This window comes from Aythya marila (genome assembly GCF_965140915.1).
Source record: "Aythya marila genome assembly, chromosome: 5".
NCBI classification, from domain to species: domain Eukaryota; kingdom Metazoa; phylum Chordata; class Aves; order Anseriformes; family Anatidae; genus Aythya; species Aythya marila.
Window position 1 is genome coordinate 17,383,700 of NC_139046.1, and position 11,659 is coordinate 17,395,358.

An 11,659-nucleotide genomic window follows, 5' to 3' on the forward strand; every position below is an offset into this window, starting at 1 on the left:
TCTCCCCTCCCCGGCGCGCTCCGTGTGAGGGTGACTGCGGCGAGCGGCCCTGCCCCCTCCGCCGCCCGCCCCTCCCCGCCCCTCCCCGCCCGCCCGCTGCGGGAGACGGGGCGCGGAGGGGGCGCCCCCAGAGCCCCCCGCCCCATCCCGTACCCGCACCCCTCGCGCCCCCGAGGTAAGAGCGGCCCCGGGGGCCGTGCTGCGGGCAGCCCGAGCCCCCTTCCCTGCCCGGCGCCCCCCGGGGGTCCCGGCGGCTCGGGGACGTTTTTCCCCCGTTTTTTCCCCCGTTTTTCCCCGATTTCCCCATCCCCGGGGGCAGCAGCTGGGTGCCGGGGGTGCGTTGCCCAAGCGTGTTTTTTGGGGGAAACCTGGGCGAGCAGGGGGGCACGAAATAGGCTGGAGAGGTGTTGTGCGGCTCTGAAGTGAGCACCTTTAATCTTCAATCTTTAGGGCTTTTGTCAAGCGCCAAAACCCAGCGCACGGTACAACCCATCCAGAACCAGGCGGTCCGCGACTGACGTGTCACTTCGGCCCCTTGGCAGCACAGTGAGGGGCAGCAGGCCTGATCTGCCTCCTCCGGTTCTCCTCTGCCTCCCAGGCTTTGGGGATTCGGGCCACCAACTGATGATGACCCAGGTAAATACCATAGTGCTCACGTCGTACCTTTTTAACAGGTACAGGAGTGTACAAACATGCACCTACACTAGCATCAAGAATTTTGCATCCGTCTGTGACAGGAACCCTTAGATGCTGAGCTTCCTTGTAGCTCGTGGTATTTTTAGTTAAGGTTGTAATTTGGGCCTCTCCGGACTGGAAGGTTGGCGGTATTTCCGTTGTGGTCATAATTCTGATGATCTTACTGCAATGTAGCACTAAATCTTCTAAAATGCATTTTTCTATTCTTCCAATTTTGAAAAATTTTGCATGCTTCCAGCCTTTGAAATAAATGCCAAATGGGTTAGGTTCTGTTTATTTAACCATTGAAGTTACAATTCATTTGCTTGCCTTTCTGGAACACAAAGATAGGTTGGCAAACACAGCTATCATCTATTTCCAATCTAGAAATACTTCTCATAGCGAGCTACAGCATATTCCACATGTCAGAGTTGGGCCCCAAAACTGTTGTAACATTTGTGTAAGAAGTACTGTCTGAAATGGTGTCAGAAAATTGATTTGCAGCTGGCTGGTCTGCAAATGATAGATTTATGGATACCTTCCATTTTAGATGCAGAATGCCTCACCTCCCATATTAAACATATATATATTTAAATACAAAGCAGTGAGGTTGGATTTCTTTATTTTTTGCATAGAAGAACATACAAATCGATCTTTTGTTTTCAAACCAGACCAACAATTTTAAGCTCTTATTTTCCCAGCTTAATTTCTTTCCAGAAAACATGACACAATGCTTGATTGATGTGGGCTACAAGAGCTTTTGCTTGGATAAGTGAATCTTGGAACTCCCTGAGTCTCACGGGGATGTCTGAAGAATGTTCATGTGCAAATCATTCACTTCATTGCGCTGGCCTCACACAAGTGAAGATCTCATTATTGAAATGAGAGCTCTATACAAATATTGGGCTAACAAATTTATACTGTTATCTCACAAAGATAAATAGCTAATGCAATCTCATGGTCTTTGGCCAAAATGTTGCTAATGTGGAAGGCTGAAGGTATTACCAGGAGAATAATCTCACCAACACTTCAATGTGACAATTTAGAACGTGGATGCTTATTTTCCAGTACATGTAGTACATTATTCCATTGATACAAAGCCTTCACTCGTTAAAAAGTGAGGGGATTAGATTGTATCTGTTGAGGAGAGACTAAGAGACACGTAATTAAACTTCATGGAAATTCTTTTACAAAATACCAACAATACAATGTTTGTATATATGTGAAGAAACTTGGAAATGTGAGGTAAAAAGCTACATTCAATGAAGTCACACTTAATGAAGGTTGCCAAAGCTTAACGGGACCTTGAGTAGAAGGATTGATATATGTTTTTTCCTATTTCTTTCTTTTAATTGTTGTTCTGGTGGGTGTGTGTGACTACTATTGCTAACTCTTAATGGTTTACACTAATAAATCATTTTTATATAAACAGAATTTTAAAATAAAATTACTTTTTGAGTATCTTGCAATATAGTCTCACTTTATTTCAGAAAAATTTCAAGATGACCAAATGAGATACCACAGATAGGTTCTGCAGTAGTTTCTGTTGAATTGCGTCATTCTGGATTTGAAAGTATTTCACAGCTACTACTCCAAAATAACATTCTGACTAAGGGGATTTTTTTTTTCCTGATTTGACATATGGTAATGATAAATGTAAACAAAATGGAACACTAAGGTTTTTCTGCTTATTTAGTGTGGAAAACCTCATCTAAACTGGCATCTGCCTGCTCCTTGTAAGCTTGCTTTCACTCAGTTGTACAGCTCGAGTTTGATCGGTATTCTTTGTTCACTTAAAATTTACATTCAGTTGTGGGCAGGCAAGAAATGCCCCTGTCAGTCCAATGACATACAGTGTCAAAGGACTTGCCAGGTACTTATACAAGGTCTCATTCAAAATCTCCTGGATCTCAGTGGGAGCTGGACGCGGCCATGGAATTACGCGGTAGTTGTGCCTAACACCATACAAGTTGGCCACCCCATTGCTACAGAGTTTTTCTGTGAACAGAGGGCTATGCAACAGCTATTAAGATAAATTTCTAACCAAGTGTTTCTGACTGGTTAAGGTTTACTGTTCTAAACTAATTTACTCTGTATCACTAAGCATGTTTTTGTCAACTAGTGTTTAAGCTGTAATATTAACAAAAGATTAGTTTACAAATTTATCAGGCCCAGTCAAAGACTTGCAACCATTCTACCAAGTATTATACCTCAGAAATTAGTCTTAATACAATCTTAAAAATTGTATTTTTAAGGAAGAATTTTATTAGGAACTCATAATAAACCTTACCACTTACATGTAAGGTGTGTTTTTCAGCCTTGGTTAGTTAATATATGTACTGAAGAAAGTGGGTTCACGCATATAATTTGTTTTCTCATACATACATAATTTAACAAAAATCAAAATAAAAGCAATTCACAGGCATCTGCCCTGGAAAAAGGATGTGAGAACAGACCCAAGTTTGAGATAGGATGTAATGCTCAGCTGGGAGGCTGCTATTATGGCAATAAGGATAGATAACCAGAATATAATAATTTTGAAGTATTAGAACTCAAAATCAAGTATATAAGAGCCTGTGCATATATCTGTGCATCCAGAACAAATTCAAAATTAGTTTTTACTGATAAAACATTGCCAGTTATAGGTTTAAGCTACCTAAACTGGCATTGAATTTGTTGTATTCCTTTTCAAGTCAATTGGAATTCTGTTGGTGTATCAGAGAAGAGTTTTTGTATCCTCTCTAAAATTCTGCTCATATTGTCAACGTTTCTTTGGGAGACCATTTTCCACAAAATTAATGTTTCCAAATGCCATTGGCAGCTGTGAAACACTGAGCCAGTATCCTTATAAAAATACTCCATGAGCTTCACTAAGATTGCAAATAAGTGGGTGGAACTCCATTGAAATAAAAAGCTAGAACAGAGTTGAATTTGACCACATTTATGCAAGAAGTAAAAATAAAAATTGCTTTAATCTTAACATTTAAGTTTCCAGGCCTGGTAGCATTTTTCAATGGGAACATATATGTTCCTGTTCCTGTTTCTTTTCTGAAGGGAGGGGGAGGACGGGGACGGGAGGATGGGGACGGCGGGACTCCCCAATATTTTATATGTTCATAATTTGCCTCATTCCCACTGGCGTATATTAAAGTCACATAGAATACGGATCTCCTCTGAGCATTAAGAGTCGAAAAGCCATCTGTATAATTGAGTAACAGTAGTTGTTCCTTATGTTGAGAGTCCATTGTCTTGTAAAGTTTTAGGTGGTGATGTAAAACTGATTTAGCCGTTGGTTAGAACTAAATTATTTACACATTGTAATTAAATTAGTGAGTACTTTTCTACATAGCTATGTAAATTGGCACCCTCGGGGCCCAATAATTTGAGAAGTTTCATGTTCTAAACTTAGGGCAGTTTGAGTGGGGAACCATAAAGATCCTATCTTAAAAAGATTTGCACAGATGGGAATTATAGAGCTGCTCCCATACATAAACTCAGCCATGTATTTTGCAGATTAAACATTATAAAATAATTATTTTAAACCAAAGTACTTTTCCCTACTTCTTATATTTGAAATGTAAAAGGAATTAAAAAAAACAAACAAACCTTTTTCACACAGTCTTAAAAAACAACCTTTCTTCACAGCACTGTGAAGAGTTTGCTAGAAACAGAGTATCTGAAAACAGGATTTTCCTTCTCAGGTTTTGTAATTGCCAGTTTCATAGAAAGGTAAACATTTGGATGATTCATGATATAAACAAAGTTACTCATTCCATTTGTTCTATTGTTTATGTTTTGTTATTGTTCGCGTTTTTATGGATAAAAGCCAAACTCTATTTGCTATTTTTCAAGAATCGAATGCGGAAGAGGACAGAATATTTATAAATGAATCTTTGATAAGAATTTTGTATTTTTACGTAACACTGTCAAACATACTAAATATTTCCTAGGTGATGTGTCTTCACTGTTGGCTACATTGATATGAAGTAGAGTCCCTGACAATGATTGTAGTTGATATATCTGCCAAAGAAAAGTGATTTTTTTTTTTAAACCACACATATATTTAGAAATATCCTGTATGGAAAGATATGTATGGGAACAGTCATTCTAATGACTGAAAAGTTCTGTTTCTAATTTCAGTAGACACTGATTACTCAAAATTTTAAACGAAAATATAACAAACATTAAAACAATTATTGGTCAAACTCACCTTACTAGGAATGGCCTGAGCTTGCATTTAGTTTTTGAAGAACATGCTGAAAAACTGAGTGAGCCAAAACCTGGTTTACATTATAAGTTCAGATTTCTGTTAAAACTAAAAGACAGTTATTGCTGTTAGCTGCAGAATTTTAACCAATATACAGGTTACCATGGCATGATAAACAGTGATAAACAAATACATTTGAAAACTTAAGGCCTGAAGAAAGGCTGGAAATCAGTCTGTTCAACTCCAGTACCTCTACCTTTCTCATTTCAGTTTGTTCTATTTAATACATGACCAAAACAAACAAACAAACAAAAAAACCTTCAAAGTTACTTGAGATTGCTTTTTTACATAACGGAAATTATTGGATGTTCTGTTTGTATGATCTTTACACCTCTCTTTTGTTCATGAGTAATTTATTTTCATCTGAATATTCCTATGGGGCAAGCTGGGACATTAATTTTGCAATAAAAATCCCAACTAAATTTAGCAAACAATTTTGCTTAAATATAGGAGTATTTCAAAAACTTTCAGAAAACATTTAGCATAGATACAGTAAGCAAAAGTGTTCTTTTAAATTTTGTTTGTTTCTGATCTTTGTTGGTAAACAAGTACAAAGATATATGGCCCTGGCAAACATGTAAAATCCACAGATACTTCCGATGGCCACATCTCCCTTACTTAATCCTAAATCATACTTCTGTAGTAGCTTTATGTCAATACATTTTCTTTGGGTCAGATAGGACACACCTATCTGACATCCAGGTGGTTACACACCTTCATGGCCACAGCTGGAGTAAAAAAATCAATAATTGCAAACACAGAGTTCAAGGGTGATCAGAATCATAGTTTCCAGTACTGATTTTCAGCAACTGCAAACACGCCCTGAGGTTAATAAATCTGTGTTAATTCACATCAGTTAGGGATTTATTCCTCCTTTCTTTTCTCTCATGCATCTGAAACACAGTTTGTCAGACTCCTTGTGATAAGCATCTATGAGACCAAACCCACCTGTCCTAAGGATGTCAGCTACTGCCATCCAGGAGATAATCCAGTGTTGTCATCCACCATAGCACGGAGCTGGCCCAAGGTGAGAAGTATTATGCGTACCTCCTCAAAGGCAGATGCTGGAAGCCAGCATCCTTGACAAGTGTACTCTTCATTTGTTTAAGTACATGGAGAAAGCTGTGGAATCCCTACACTTCTTTGGATAACTATGTTGTTTGTGCCTGCATCACTAATAAACCCACCTGATAATGAAATGACTTCGTCAACTGATCAGTCATTAATTTTAGGAGCTAAAAAGAACAAAGTTTTTCAAGAACCTTGAAGAAAAAATGTATTTCTACTATCAGTTCTGAGAAACTGTAAAAATAAACTATAATATCCACAACCTATTGCTGGAGAACCAACAGACTGCTTCTCCCCTGGGAAGCTGGCATGGCTTAGGAAATCCTCTGCTGCAGGCTCATTTTCTTTAAAGTCTTTTAATGAAGAGAATTTTTAAAATGGCAGGAATATATGATGCCTCCAGAATGCAGGCTCTTTCTTCCATGTTAAGGTTTTTCTTTGATACTTCCCCTTAATTCAGTTCTTTTTCTAGAACTTGGGGTTCTACATTTGGGGGCATTAGCACATGTGAAGTCCAGCCTCCTAAAATGTCTGATCCTCAAAGTATTCATGAGCCTCCATCCTAAAGGGCCCCAGCATGTTGCTGAAATTGCAGATAATGGTACCAAAAGAGAAAGCCTGTTTTTCTTTGTAAGCCAGCAAAATTGAGCTGTGTCATGGGGCCTGCTGTTCTTCCCAACGTTTTTGTGAGGGCACAGTTCACATCAGCTGCCTAATTAAATCTCTCTTCTGCCTGCCTTATTCTGAGGCCGTCAGCTTCTGTGAAATAAGAATATGCCTAAAACTCTGGTCTGTCCCAGGTCTGCACTGCGTGCACACCTCTCCTGGCAAGCGGCATTGGCCTTCCCCCAGTGTGGCTATTTGTTATTATTTTTGTGGTAGCAGAAGTATGCTAGATGCTAATGAAGTACTTATATTTAGTAAGTGCACTGTTATGTGCTGGCTGTGAAGCTGTCAGCAGCGTTGTTACAGAGCACAAGCCTAACACAAAGGTGCATTGCACCGAGAATGGGATTTTTATGTTATATAGAAGGGAAGTACATTTAATGAGTTTATTTTGGTTAGCCTTCAGTTTAGTTTTGGGTCTGCCAATACTGACATCATTTTTCCAAGCAGGGAGCACCATCTAAGACTTCTCTGCATCACTATCCTTGGGGTGGGCCTGTGTGTGGGCTGATGCAGTGCTCAGCACTCCAGATCATTTCACTTTGGCATCCACTCTGCTTCTGCTGTCTCTATCTCCATATTCTATTTTAGGTGCTTACAGAGCACCAATCTCCTTAACTAATATGCAACTGAAACAAGATATTCAGCATCAAATAAGCAAAAAAGTAAAAGACTCAAAATAGACTATTTTGTTATTATTATTATGGGGTTAAATCACTTAAACATAGATATCTTCCTACTCCTCCTCCCACTTCTTTCTTTAGTTTGTCTCATCTTGTTCTCTCCTCAGGGACATACTGCTGGCCCACAGGCTTCTGCAAAAAAAATGAACTCTGTTCTGCGATGGGTCCATGGGTGCCAAGTATTCACCTAGCTTAATTCTTGCAAAAATGTTATCGTTAGAATTTCAGCTGTCCTGAGATCCTCGCACCGCTCCCTCAGCCCCCAGCATGGCTGGGAAGGTCCTGCAGGGAGAGATCCCCTTCAGACACCGTCGCTAGGCCCTTGTGTGGGTTATTGTATATATTGTATATATGTTATATGCATTGTGCAGGTTATGAGGGGCCTGGCACCGCCATCCCAGGCCACAGCCGCAGCGTTGCGCTGGCACGGAGGCTCAGCTGCACCTGAACGCGCGCATCAAAATACAGCCAGTTTATTATTTGAGCTGCGGGTATGGGGAGGGAGCTGGATTTTGAACCAAACACCCCAAAGGAAGGCTACAGAGGAGAAACGGTGGGTGTCTGGGGGGCTTCCACACGCTGCAGCTGACCAAAGCCAGACACGGGAGGCCCCTCAGCACCCGGTGTGAGGGGAGCTCGGCAGGCCCTGCCCAGAGGCGCTGTGCCCGGTGTGTGGAGTTAACGGGGAGACGCTGCCCGGCTCCCTGCTGCCTCCCCACAGCGTGCCCGCTGCCGGCTGGGCACCGGCAGCCCCGCAGCGCCTCGGAAGCCACTTCAAACCCGTCTGAAGGAGGCTGGGGCTCGGCGCCGTGCCTGGGCTCCCCGGGCTCCCGTCTCCACACGGGGACTGCCGCTGGCCGCCAGCAGCAGGGGCCCGGGCAGCACAGCGCGGCACCCTTTGCTTTTTCCAAACTGCCCTGCAACCTACCGGGTGGAATTCTGAGGAAATTTTATTTTATTTTATTTTTTTTCCTCCCTGCAGACAGCGGGCAGGGCTCTGTGCCGGGGCACAGGGCGTTAGCTGCCCGGGGGAAAAAAGAGGGCAGCCGGCCCGGCGGCAGCACCCCACGCCCTGCCGGCTCCCACAGCGCCAGGCAGGGAGAGGCAGCGGCCACGGCACCGGGAGCACCGCCAGGGCGCCCGGTGCTGGCTCCGGGGGCAGCGGGCAGCCTGCCACCGCCCGCCGCTCCCCGCGCCCTCCCCGGCGGCAGGGCCTATATCCCTCCGCGGAAGGTTACCGGCCTCCGGCACGGCGCCTCCCGACGGAAGCGGTGCTGAGGCTCCTGAGGCAGCGGTTTGTCAGGGGCCGTCCGATTGGCTAGCGGGGCTCTGCAATGGTTAGCTGGGAAGAGCCGAGCCCTCCGATTGGCCGCGCTGTACCTGCAATGCGTCAAGTGGAGATGCTGGAGTGCGTGGACTGGCGGGCTGCTGGGGGAGCGGCGGCGGGAATGGCGGCGGCCGCCCGCTGCCTGTTCTGTCAGTGCCCCCGTCTGTACTACTGTCAGTGCCCCAGCCAGTGCCCCAGCCCCACTCCAAGCCCCAGCCCCAGAACTTTGCGAGGCCCGTGGTGCTTTCCACTCTCCCTGGCAGTATCAGCAGCCCTAGCGCTACGTTTCCCTCCTGCTCCTGCTGCTGCTGCCCGCAGCAATAGCCCTTGCTTGGCTCAGTGAGCCAGGGCTGGCAGGAAGGCGCTTTTCCTCCGCCGGTTATTTCTTCAGGGCCGGGTTGCTGTATCAAGAGGCAGCAGAAAGACAAAGCCTCGTTTCTCGTCGCTTCTCTGGCACACGGGGTGCCGGAGGTACAAAACGTGGCAGAACGAATTTGCTTATTCTGCCCTTCCACTGTCAGTGCAAGAAGTGTTTCTTGGACTGCAGCTCAAAGCGACAGTTTGAGTGACAGTTGGAGGAGGATATGCACGATAAAGTGACGAGTGATCTCTTAAATATCTTGCTGAAATGCTGCAAAATCTTTCAACACAAGGAGATGCTTCTGTAAAATTAGACCCGAAGTGAAGAGCTGTGCAGGGGCATGTGGCGTTGCCCTGCCTCCGCCTGAGACTTCTGGATGCTGCTGGGTGCTTTGGGCTCCTCAGCCTTGGCCAGGAGCCCCTCAGCCTTGGCCAGGAGCTCCTCAGTTCTGGCCAGGAGCTCCTCAGCCCTTGGCAGGAGCCCCTGAGCCCTGGCCAGGAGCCCCTCAGCCTTTTTGCCTCACAAGCTGCAGTCTGGGGCGGACACGCTGTCACCACTCGGGTGGGATTTCTGTTCGTGTCTAATTGAAATAAGCATCAATACACCAAACCCAAGCGAATGAACAGCAAAGCCTTCTCTGCGTGAATAGGAGGCTTACAAGACGGCTTTAAAAATGATGGGTGTTTCAAACCAGTAAAAGATTCCTGGCACATCTGCAGGGCTAGATACAATAACCATCTAAACGTGGAAGTAGGTTACAGACGCTCATAATACTATCTAAATTCTTCATTTTTTGTTACTGGAGTGTTTCGTTGCTCTCTTTCAAAATCCCATTCTTGAAGAGTGAGTCAGCAAGAAGTCTGTGAATGTGTCAGGGAACAGTATTTTAAATAAGGTTTCATTGCTAAGCAATTATTAAAGAACATGTTTACATATGAAAATTCACAGATTTGAATATGAACATAATGGCCCAATTTCTTGACTCTAGTGAAAGTTTTCTTCCTAACTACAGTTTTCAGGATAACATTCTTGATGTGCTATTGGAAGAATTTTGAGTTGAAGTCCGTGTTAATTTGTTTCCTTTATTCCATTTGCTCACTAGGAAGTAGAACACTTTTTATTTTAAAATTATCATGATTTCCTTTTCACAGCCTTGCTGAGTACAAACTGCTTTCCTGCTGGCATGAACACTTCTTACTGTCTTTTTCCAAAAGAATTCTTTCAAAATATTAAAAACAATCTAGGCACTTTCACTTGTAGTCCCAGCCAAGTGGAACAAGTGGAATGAAACCTTTATGGGAAAATTATATGCCTATGTAATTATAATTATAACATTTATGAGTGAGGGTTTGCTAAAGTGAAACATAAAAGCGAGATTGCAAGCTCATTCCATTTCTTACCTGGTCATTTAAAGTATGCTAGCATTTTTGAAAAAATCATTTTTGAAAATCTTAGGTCTAAAACAGTTTGAGGTCTTAACAAATGGAAAGGAAATGGGTAGGAAGCACTGGTAAAGTGTGATGACACACTATGCTCCAGAACAACCTTAAACATTGTATATTAGTCATAAAACAAATTTGGAGTATTAATTTATTATAATGACTGTACAAATAATAGAACTACATTAATGTCAGAGAACCTGAAAAAAAGTTTTTTAAAGTGACACGATCATTTAATGGGAAATAAATATACCAATTTCAGGATTGACATGTAAATCATTGTTGCCCCAGTCTCTTGTGAAAGTAACTATTGAGAAGATAAACTCAAGCTTTAGTGTGTTCAGGACAGTAATTATATTCCAAGAATTAGTTTACTTTGAGCACAGGTTGCTAGAATGAATCACTGGAATAAATAACAATTACATGCTTATTAGGAAAAGTCACAGTGAGCAAATTCAGGTAATTTCAAATAAACCAACTCTGGGTGATGGTGGTACCTTTATTTTGCGTGTGTGGGTCATGTCCAAAGCCGTCAATAATTATGGGAAAGGTAATACAGCATAATAGCCAATGCTCAATTGTAATTCTAAATATATCACAGTCAAAACAGTCTGAATAAAAGCATGCACCATCCATTTAGAGCAACCATTTTAAATCAATGTATTTACAGCAATGTCATTACACTAACATCTGTTAAATATATGCAGGTCTGCCATCTTATGGAGCCTGAATGGTACTGCCAAATAACAGAATATGGAACTACGTGTTCATATTAGGAGAATAGTTTGAATTTTTTCCTTTTCAAGTAATGTGTTATTTCTTCTAAAATTTGCACCATTTTGACTTGTTGTTGCTTTTTGATATGTATATTTACCACATTTATGTATGTATGAAGGTGTACACATATAAACAGGCACAGTGAAATAAAGGCATTGCAGTTGCAAGTCAAGCATGGAAAAGCTGAGAAGCACTTAAGTTGAGGCTGGTTGTTTACATTATACGACAGCCTTGGACAACATCATCATATGCTATTTTTTCCCTCAGACCCTTGTCTGATTCATTGTTCAGGTTAGAAGATGCTGTCTGGTAAATAGCTATTCAGAATCTTGCTTTAGCCTCATTGTTTGGAGTGTGACTGTGCTGTATGTGCTGCAATCTAGTCAAGCCCTATTC

At 42.6% G+C, this 11,659-nt stretch overlaps 1 long non-coding RNA gene across 1 annotated transcript; it reads left to right on the top strand.

Annotated features, from left to right (window-relative positions):
- The first annotated feature begins 146 nt into the window (after positions 1 to 146).
- On the top strand, positions 147 to 6,106 carry LOC309878288. Its single transcript, XR_014317520.1, has 3 exons — positions 147 to 175; positions 451 to 636; positions 5,847 to 6,106. It is a non-coding gene; the product is annotated as an uncharacterized lncRNA (long non-coding RNA).
- The last annotated feature ends 5,553 nt before the right edge of the window (positions 6,107 to 11,659 follow it).